General features: G+C 42.1%; 1 long non-coding RNA gene across 1 annotated transcript in view; it reads left to right on the top strand.

Moving 5' to 3' along the window:
* The first annotated feature begins 782 nt into the window (after positions 1-782).
* LOC116553949 overlaps positions 783-7,129 on the top strand; it is a 17,503-nt gene continuing 11,156 nt past the window's right edge. Inside the window, exons 1-2 of the long non-coding RNA XR_004269978.1 lie at positions 783-871; positions 3,001-3,006. This is a non-coding gene — a long non-coding RNA (uncharacterized LOC116553949). The remainder of the gene's footprint in view (positions 872-3,000; positions 3,007-7,129) is intronic.

Here is a 7,129-nt window from a genome sequence, read left to right as displayed (position 1 = left end):
AGTAATTGGGACTACAGGCTTGTGCCACCATGCATGGGTAATAATTTCTAGCCTTTCCTCACATTCTCACCTCAAATTTATCAACAAATCCTACCGGCTCTTCCTCAAAATAAACCCCAAATCTTGATAGTGGTGATTGTTTCATAAGTGTATACTTATCTGCAAAATCATTGAGTTATATATATTAAATATGCACTGCTTTTTGCATGTCAATCATATCTCAATAAAGTGGTTTTTTTTTTAAAAGGCCACGCCCACATAGGATGCCCTCTCATGATCCATTCCTGCCTGACATCATTTCCACCTAGGGCATGACTGCAGCAGCCTCCCACCTGGCTCCCTGCTCCACTCATTCTCCCGTTAATCCATTCTCCAGAGTGTCTTTTGCAATCGTCCATCAGATCCTGAGACTTCCCTGCTCCAGTCCCTCCAGTGGTTTCCCATTTCATTCAAACAAATCCAACGTGCTCGCCATAGTTGAAAGCCTGATCTGGCCCTGCCTGCCTTTTGCCCCTGCTTCCAGCACCCTGCTCTGCAACACTGGCTTTCTTTCTGTTTTTATTATTTATTTCATTTTCCCATAAGTTATTGGGATACGGGTGGTGTTTGGTTACATGAGTAAGTTCTTTAGTGGTGATTTGTGAGATCTTGGTGTACCTGTCATCTAAGCAGTATACACTGTGCCATTTAAGTTGTCATTTATTCCTCGCCCCCCTCCCACTCTTCCCCGCAAGTCCCCAAAGTCCATTGTATCATTCTTGCGCCTTTGCATCCTCATAGCTTAGTTCCCACATATCAGTGAGAACACACGATGTTTGGTTTTCCATTCCTGAGTTACTTCACTTAGAGTAATAATCTCCAGTCCATCCAGGTCATTGCAAATGCTGTTAATTCATTCTTTTTTATGGCTGAGTAGTATTCTGTTGCCTATATATACCACAGTTTCTTTATCCACTTGTTGAATGATGGGCATTTGGGTTGGTTCCATGGTTTTGCAATTGTGAATTGTGCTGCTATAAACATGCATGTGCAGGTATCTTTTTCGAATAATGACTTCAGTAGTGGAATTGCTGGATCAAATGGTAATTCTACTTTTAGTTCTTTTTTTTTTTTTTTTTTTTGAGACAGAGTTTCACTCTTGTTGCCCAGACTGGAGTACAACAGTGCGATTTCAGCTCAACACAACCTCCACCTCCTGGGTTCAAGCAATTCTCGTGCCTCAGCCCCCCAAGTAGCTGGGCTAATTTTGTAGTTTTTTAAAACTAGAGATGGGATTTCTCCATGTTAGTCAGGCTAGTCTCGAACTCCTGACCTCAGATGATCCTCCCGTCTCAGCCTCCCAAGGGATTACAGACATGAGCCACTGTGCCCAGCCCCTACTAACAGTTCTTGAAGGAATCTCCACACTGTTTTCCATAGTGGCTGTACTAGATTACATTCCTACCAGCAAACACTGGCTTTCTTGATTCTTCTCAAAGAAGCCTGGGTGGTAGCCGCCCCAGGCCCTTTGCATTTGCTGCTCGTTCCACCAAGAACCCTGTTCTTTCATAGCCACGTGGCCCACTCCCTCACTCCACTCCAGTGTCTGCCCAGCTGTATTCTCCTCGAAGAGGCCTTTCCCAGCTGCTCTGCCTAACATGGACTCTTCTCTCCCACATCACTGTTTCTGAGCTCCTTCTCCTACTTTATCTGTTCTTCATAACACTCCTTTCTCGCTCACGCTCTCTAGAACTGTCTCTTCCCCACTAAAAGATATGCCCTGTGAGGACTAAGATTGTTTTGCTACCTGCTCTAGCCTCAGTGCTAACAACAGTGCTTGGCACAAAGTTCAATAAAGATTTGTTTATTAACAATATTTGTTTATTAATAACGATTATTACTATTGAGACACACACACAGTTATTTATATGGTTACTTCCTTTTGGATGTCACGGACAGTTAAGAGTAAGTTGTGACTTCCCACGTAGCTGTGGTTTACCTAGAACATGGATCTGTGCATTTTTACAGAGCCACCCACACCTCTTAGATCTTTATGCCTGAAAGAGAAATTGGTCTTCAGCTCCCACAAGTCCTGTCAAGCTAGAAAAGAAATTGTGAACCAACTGTAATTTCATTGAAAGTACAAATCCTCCAACACAGCCCCTTTCAATCACAAATGGATCTTTTTGTCCTCTTAAATCATAAGGACCATTGTCCCTGTTGGGTATGTGGGACTCTGTTAGGTGCTGGTTGATTAATTACAGCAAATTCTTACCTGGCAGTCTTACTTATCCAACTATTTCTAGTGCATACCCAAATTCCACGGTTTTTAAAATGATCATGCTCTTTTGTCCGTGGTCCTTATTTTAAAGTGTTTTAAAATATACATTTTTGAAAAAGCTGATAGAATATATCTTCTTTTGCAAGTTCTCTCCCGCTTTGTTTTTGTTTGAGTTTTTTCTTTTCCCTTCCCCTTCTTATGACCAGTCTCATAAAGTCTGTAGCTATCCCTTAGGACACTCCTTAGGCTCTAAAGTTTCTAAGCTGTTCATCTCACCCTTTTGTGACTATTCTACCACTGGTGATAAGCTTGGCTGAAAATGGGAATCACCTGGAAAGGTTTAGCAACACTGATTTCCAGTGCCAGCCTGAGAGACCCTGATTTAGTTGGTCTAGGGTGCTGCCTGGGCATTGAGATTGGAAATCTCCCCAGGTGACTCTAAGGTGTTGCTGGTGTTAAGAGTCATCACATCTAGTCCCTCTCAATGAGTCTTTAGAACTCCTCTTAAGAATCAACTTCACTGTCTGGGCGCGGTGGCTTAAGCCTATAATCTCGTCACTTTGGGAGGCAGAGGCCGGCGGATCGCCTGAGGTCAGAAGATTGAGACCAGCCTGGCCAACATGGTGAAACCCCATGTCCACTAAAAATACAAAAATTAGCTGGGCATGATGGTCCATGCCTGTATTCCCAGCTACTTGGGAGGCTGAGGCAGAAGAATCACTTGAACCTGGGAGGCGGAGGTTGCAGTGAGCCGAAATCATGCCACTGCACTCCAGCCTGGATGGCAGAGTGAAACTCCATCAAAAAAAAAAAAAAAAAAAAAAGAATAAACTCCACAGATTCCTTGAAATTTTCCATACTTCTTAAATTCACAAAGACTTGTCTTTTGCTTGATGACTCAGTTTTCATAACAACACCCACCAAAGGAAATATCTCCTTACTTGATTTTAGATTTTTTGGGAGTTTGCAAAGCCATTTCTGTGTATTTCTTTGATTCCTCCCAACATCGCTGTGAGGTGGACATTCAGGGCTAAGACAAGGCAATGGAACTAGAGCAATGGTCTAGAGTTAGGCTAGGGCTGCCAAATTTAGCAAAACAAACAAACTAACGCAACAAAAAATAACCCTAGCCAGGCATGGTGGTGCACGCCTGTAATCTCAGCTACTCAGGCAAGGCTGAGGCAGAGGAATCACTTGAACCCAGGGGGTGGAGGTGACAGTGAGCCAAAATTGTGCCACAGCACTTCAGCCTGGGAGACAGAGCTAGACTCCATCAAAAAAAAAAAACAAAAACAAAAACAAAAAAACACCCAAACAGGACACCCACTTAAATTGAAATTTTAGATACACAACAAATAAGTTTTTAGTATATTTTGTGCAGTATTTGGGATATATATACGTTAAAAAATGGTTGTTTTGGCTGAAATTCCATTTAACTGGCCATCTGCTATTTCTTATGGCAACTCTACACTCAGAGCCCACTCCTCTTCTGAAGAAGGGCGTCCTATGCCCTTCTCTTTCCTGCCTATGATCTCCAGCAGCTTGACTATGTCCACTTTTGGAAGACATTCTTCCTCTCCTCTGCATGGGTAGCCATTATCTTCAGAAATAACCTCTTCTGTATATGTTAGAATCATGACTTCTCTATATTCGAACTTCTGTATGTTCGAATCATGCATGTCCTTTATTTCCCCCATCTTAATCTCCTTTGTGGTCTCAATTATTGATAAGATCAAGCTGGTTTAAAAACCACAACCCAACATTTACAGTTGGAAGCTTCAGAAAAGATAATTTGCAAAAGCTGATTTTCCTAAGCGTTTGAGAGTTGGTCCTATACCCTAATATATTTAAAAACAAAAACAAAAAGAAATACTCACTTGAGAATTCTTTGTTCCCTTCCCTACTTAACAAATGTGCTCACAAGACCTGGGGACGTAGGTATTATTTTCTAAGTACTCATGTAGGACTAATTTTATTTGAGGACGAAAGAAGAAAGGTTTGGAGAGATTAAGAGACTCCTCAAGGTCATATAGCTTGGAAGTGCCAAAGTTGGGATTTGAACCTGGGGCCATCTGACACCAGGGCCTTTTCTTTTCCTTAATTGGCATGCCAGGAAAACAAAAAGATTGTACTGAGAGCCTTGTGGCTTTGCTATTCAAGTTTTCCAAACTTGATTGGTTTTCTGCAACTCCTAGGGTTTAGAACAATCATTGGATAAACCTTTTCCATTCCATGTGGGTGGCTTGAGAGATTAAAAGTGTTGACAATATAGCAACCCATAAGATGCATACATATTCTTGGAAACCTTATTTTTAACCCTGAAAAAAATAGTGTCACCACAAGGCTCTTGAAGAAAGATTTCAGCAGTCATTGCCAGCAAAGTAAACATTAAATCAACCCAGGGACATGTTCTTTAAACACATTTGCTGAGGCGAAGGGGCAAATAGTTTATGCTGATTCTGGGTAACTGGCCACAAATAAGTGTCAAGGAGGCTTTTTTTCCAAGTGTTCAGCATCTTTTTTGGTATAAGCTTCTCCTGTGCTTTAGCCCTCTGTAAATATTTGTGCAATTAATGTATGCTGGCAAATGTCTCAAGAGGAAAGCAGGGTACATTATGCCAAGCAAAATTGTAATTAGCAACACAAAAGAAAAAGAATTTGTCTCTTTCATCTCCATGCTTAAAAACTGTCAGCACTTAAGGCAGCTGGAAGCTTCAGAAAAGATAATTTGCAAAAGCTGATTTCCCTAAGCGTTTGAGAGTTGGTCTTATACCCTAATATATTAAAAAAAAATCACTTGAAAATTCTTTGTTCCCTTCCCCTACTTAACATTAATCTAGTTAATATTAATTACAAAAGGTGCTGTAGAGAAAAGTTCCTTTAAAAATATCAACCTCAAAATGTTAAGGGGAGCATTTTGCATTGTGGCACCTATGAAGCACGGGGGGAGCGGGAATATACAAGTTGCCCATCTTGCCTAGAAATGATTGCCTAAGTGATGCAATCAAGGGGAGGAGGAAAGAGGTGAGCCTGCTGACACCAGCTGGAGAAGCCAGTGCTCCTGGACCCATTCACTGAAAGCAGTCTGCTGGTTCACGCCTCCCTCACACTTCACCGACTTCCTCAAAAAGTTGCCCTGGGCTTGGTGTTCTGTGGAGTCTCTGGAAGTTTCTGGGCAAGAATGCTCCAGTACTGAACTCATTTACGCCCTGAATCCTTTGCCATTTGATCTGGGGATAGGATGGCTAGCTGGGTCTGCGAATAGCTAGTGAGCTGCTGGTGCCTGGGTGATATCTTTTCCAGCTGTTTAATTTGAGCTTTGCTGCCACTTCTGCAGATCTGCAAGGGAGTCTTTTGGTATCAGAATAAAGTATATTGTCTGAGGACCAGCTGCCCAGAATATCTAGGCAGGTTGGTTAAACATGCAGATTCCCGGTCTCTACCACAGACGTGTTGATTTGCAATGAGGTTGCAGTGGGGCATAGTGATTTCCTTCCTAAACAGATCTTTCTTTTGAGAAGTGTCTGTTCATATCCTTCACCCACTTTTGATGGGGTTGTTTTTTTCCTGTAAATTTGTTTAAGTTCCTTGTAGATTCTAGATATTAGCGCTTTGTCAGATGGGTAGATTGCACACTTTTTTTTCCCTTTCTATTGCATACCATTCTCAGCCCCACCCCAGACCTACTCAACGTGAATCCGCATTTTAACCAGATTAAACAAGATTAACCGTTATCATTTTAGAGAGCCATTCATGCATGAACTTACAAGCTAATGGAGTTTCCATGTCCACATCAGTATTGCGGTGGTGGCTGGGCTTTCCAAATACGTCCTTAGTGTGTTTGTGTTAATGGTTCATGAATCAAAAGGAATTATTTGTCACCTGATCCAAAACAAAGCCCTGAGATCTGTCAAAAAGGTGACCTATGGCCTGAAGGCACGCTGGCAAGGAGAAATAATAATCCTCCCAGTGTCCACTGGGCTCTGGGGATAGGACAGGTGGAAAAGACAAGCTCTGAAGCTTCAATGCTCGGTAGTCCTGCCACCAATAAATACACACAAGAAATGGCTCCTTTAATCCTATAATGTTTACGAAAACATATTAAAGGCTGCAATTCACATTCACAGACACATTGAGAACCTTTAAATAATCCTTGTATGCCACTCAGCGAAGGCTTATTTAAAAAGGAAACGGGCAAAGAATGTAAAAAGTGTACTATGTACTTTAAGGGTATCATGGAGTTTTAAAACAGGGTTTTGCTGGAGGTTAGAAGAGCTTGAAAACCTGTCTTCCATGAAAGCTCCAAAATATTATTTTTCTAATTCTTTGTAGGCATGTCCTATCAGATACGTTCAGGGCAGGGGGAGAACAAAAATACATACATACATGTGGTCCTTGCCCACAAAACAGAGCTTCCTAAACTGTAATGTGCACGTGGGTCACTTGGTAGTCTGGTTAAAATGCAAATTCACATTGAGTAGGTCTGGGGCGGGGCTGAGAGTCTGCATTTCTGACAAGTTCCCAGGGAATGCCAATGGGCCCAGTCTAGGCATTCGCTCAGTGTTGCAAGACACTAAAACATGTACGAGGCAAACTGTGTAAAGGCGCTTTCCAATCCGCATGTCTTTGAAGAACTCTTAAGGATACCTGGGCTGCTGCTACTTCTCCACTGGCCAATTAACACAGAGGAATTGTTGCTGTAAACTGATGACCAACACAGCCTCTTACCTGGCCAGATGTTTCTAGAAAAGGGCCTGAAAGATGAAAAGCTGGCAGAAATGGTCTGCTTCCAAGAAGTCAAAGGGAATCAATCCGTGGTCACCAGAGTAGCTGGTAATAAGAGATTTCAGGTGATGCACTTGCAAGGCT

The sequence above is a fragment of the Sapajus apella genome, unplaced genomic scaffold, assembly GCF_009761245.1.
Source record: "Sapajus apella isolate SASKATOON/1434 unplaced genomic scaffold, GSC_monkey_1.0 scaffold13, whole genome shotgun sequence".
In the NCBI taxonomy this organism is placed as follows: Eukaryota; Metazoa; Chordata; class Mammalia; order Primates; family Cebidae; genus Sapajus; species Sapajus apella.
This window is presented reverse-complemented; position numbering and strand designations above follow the sequence as displayed.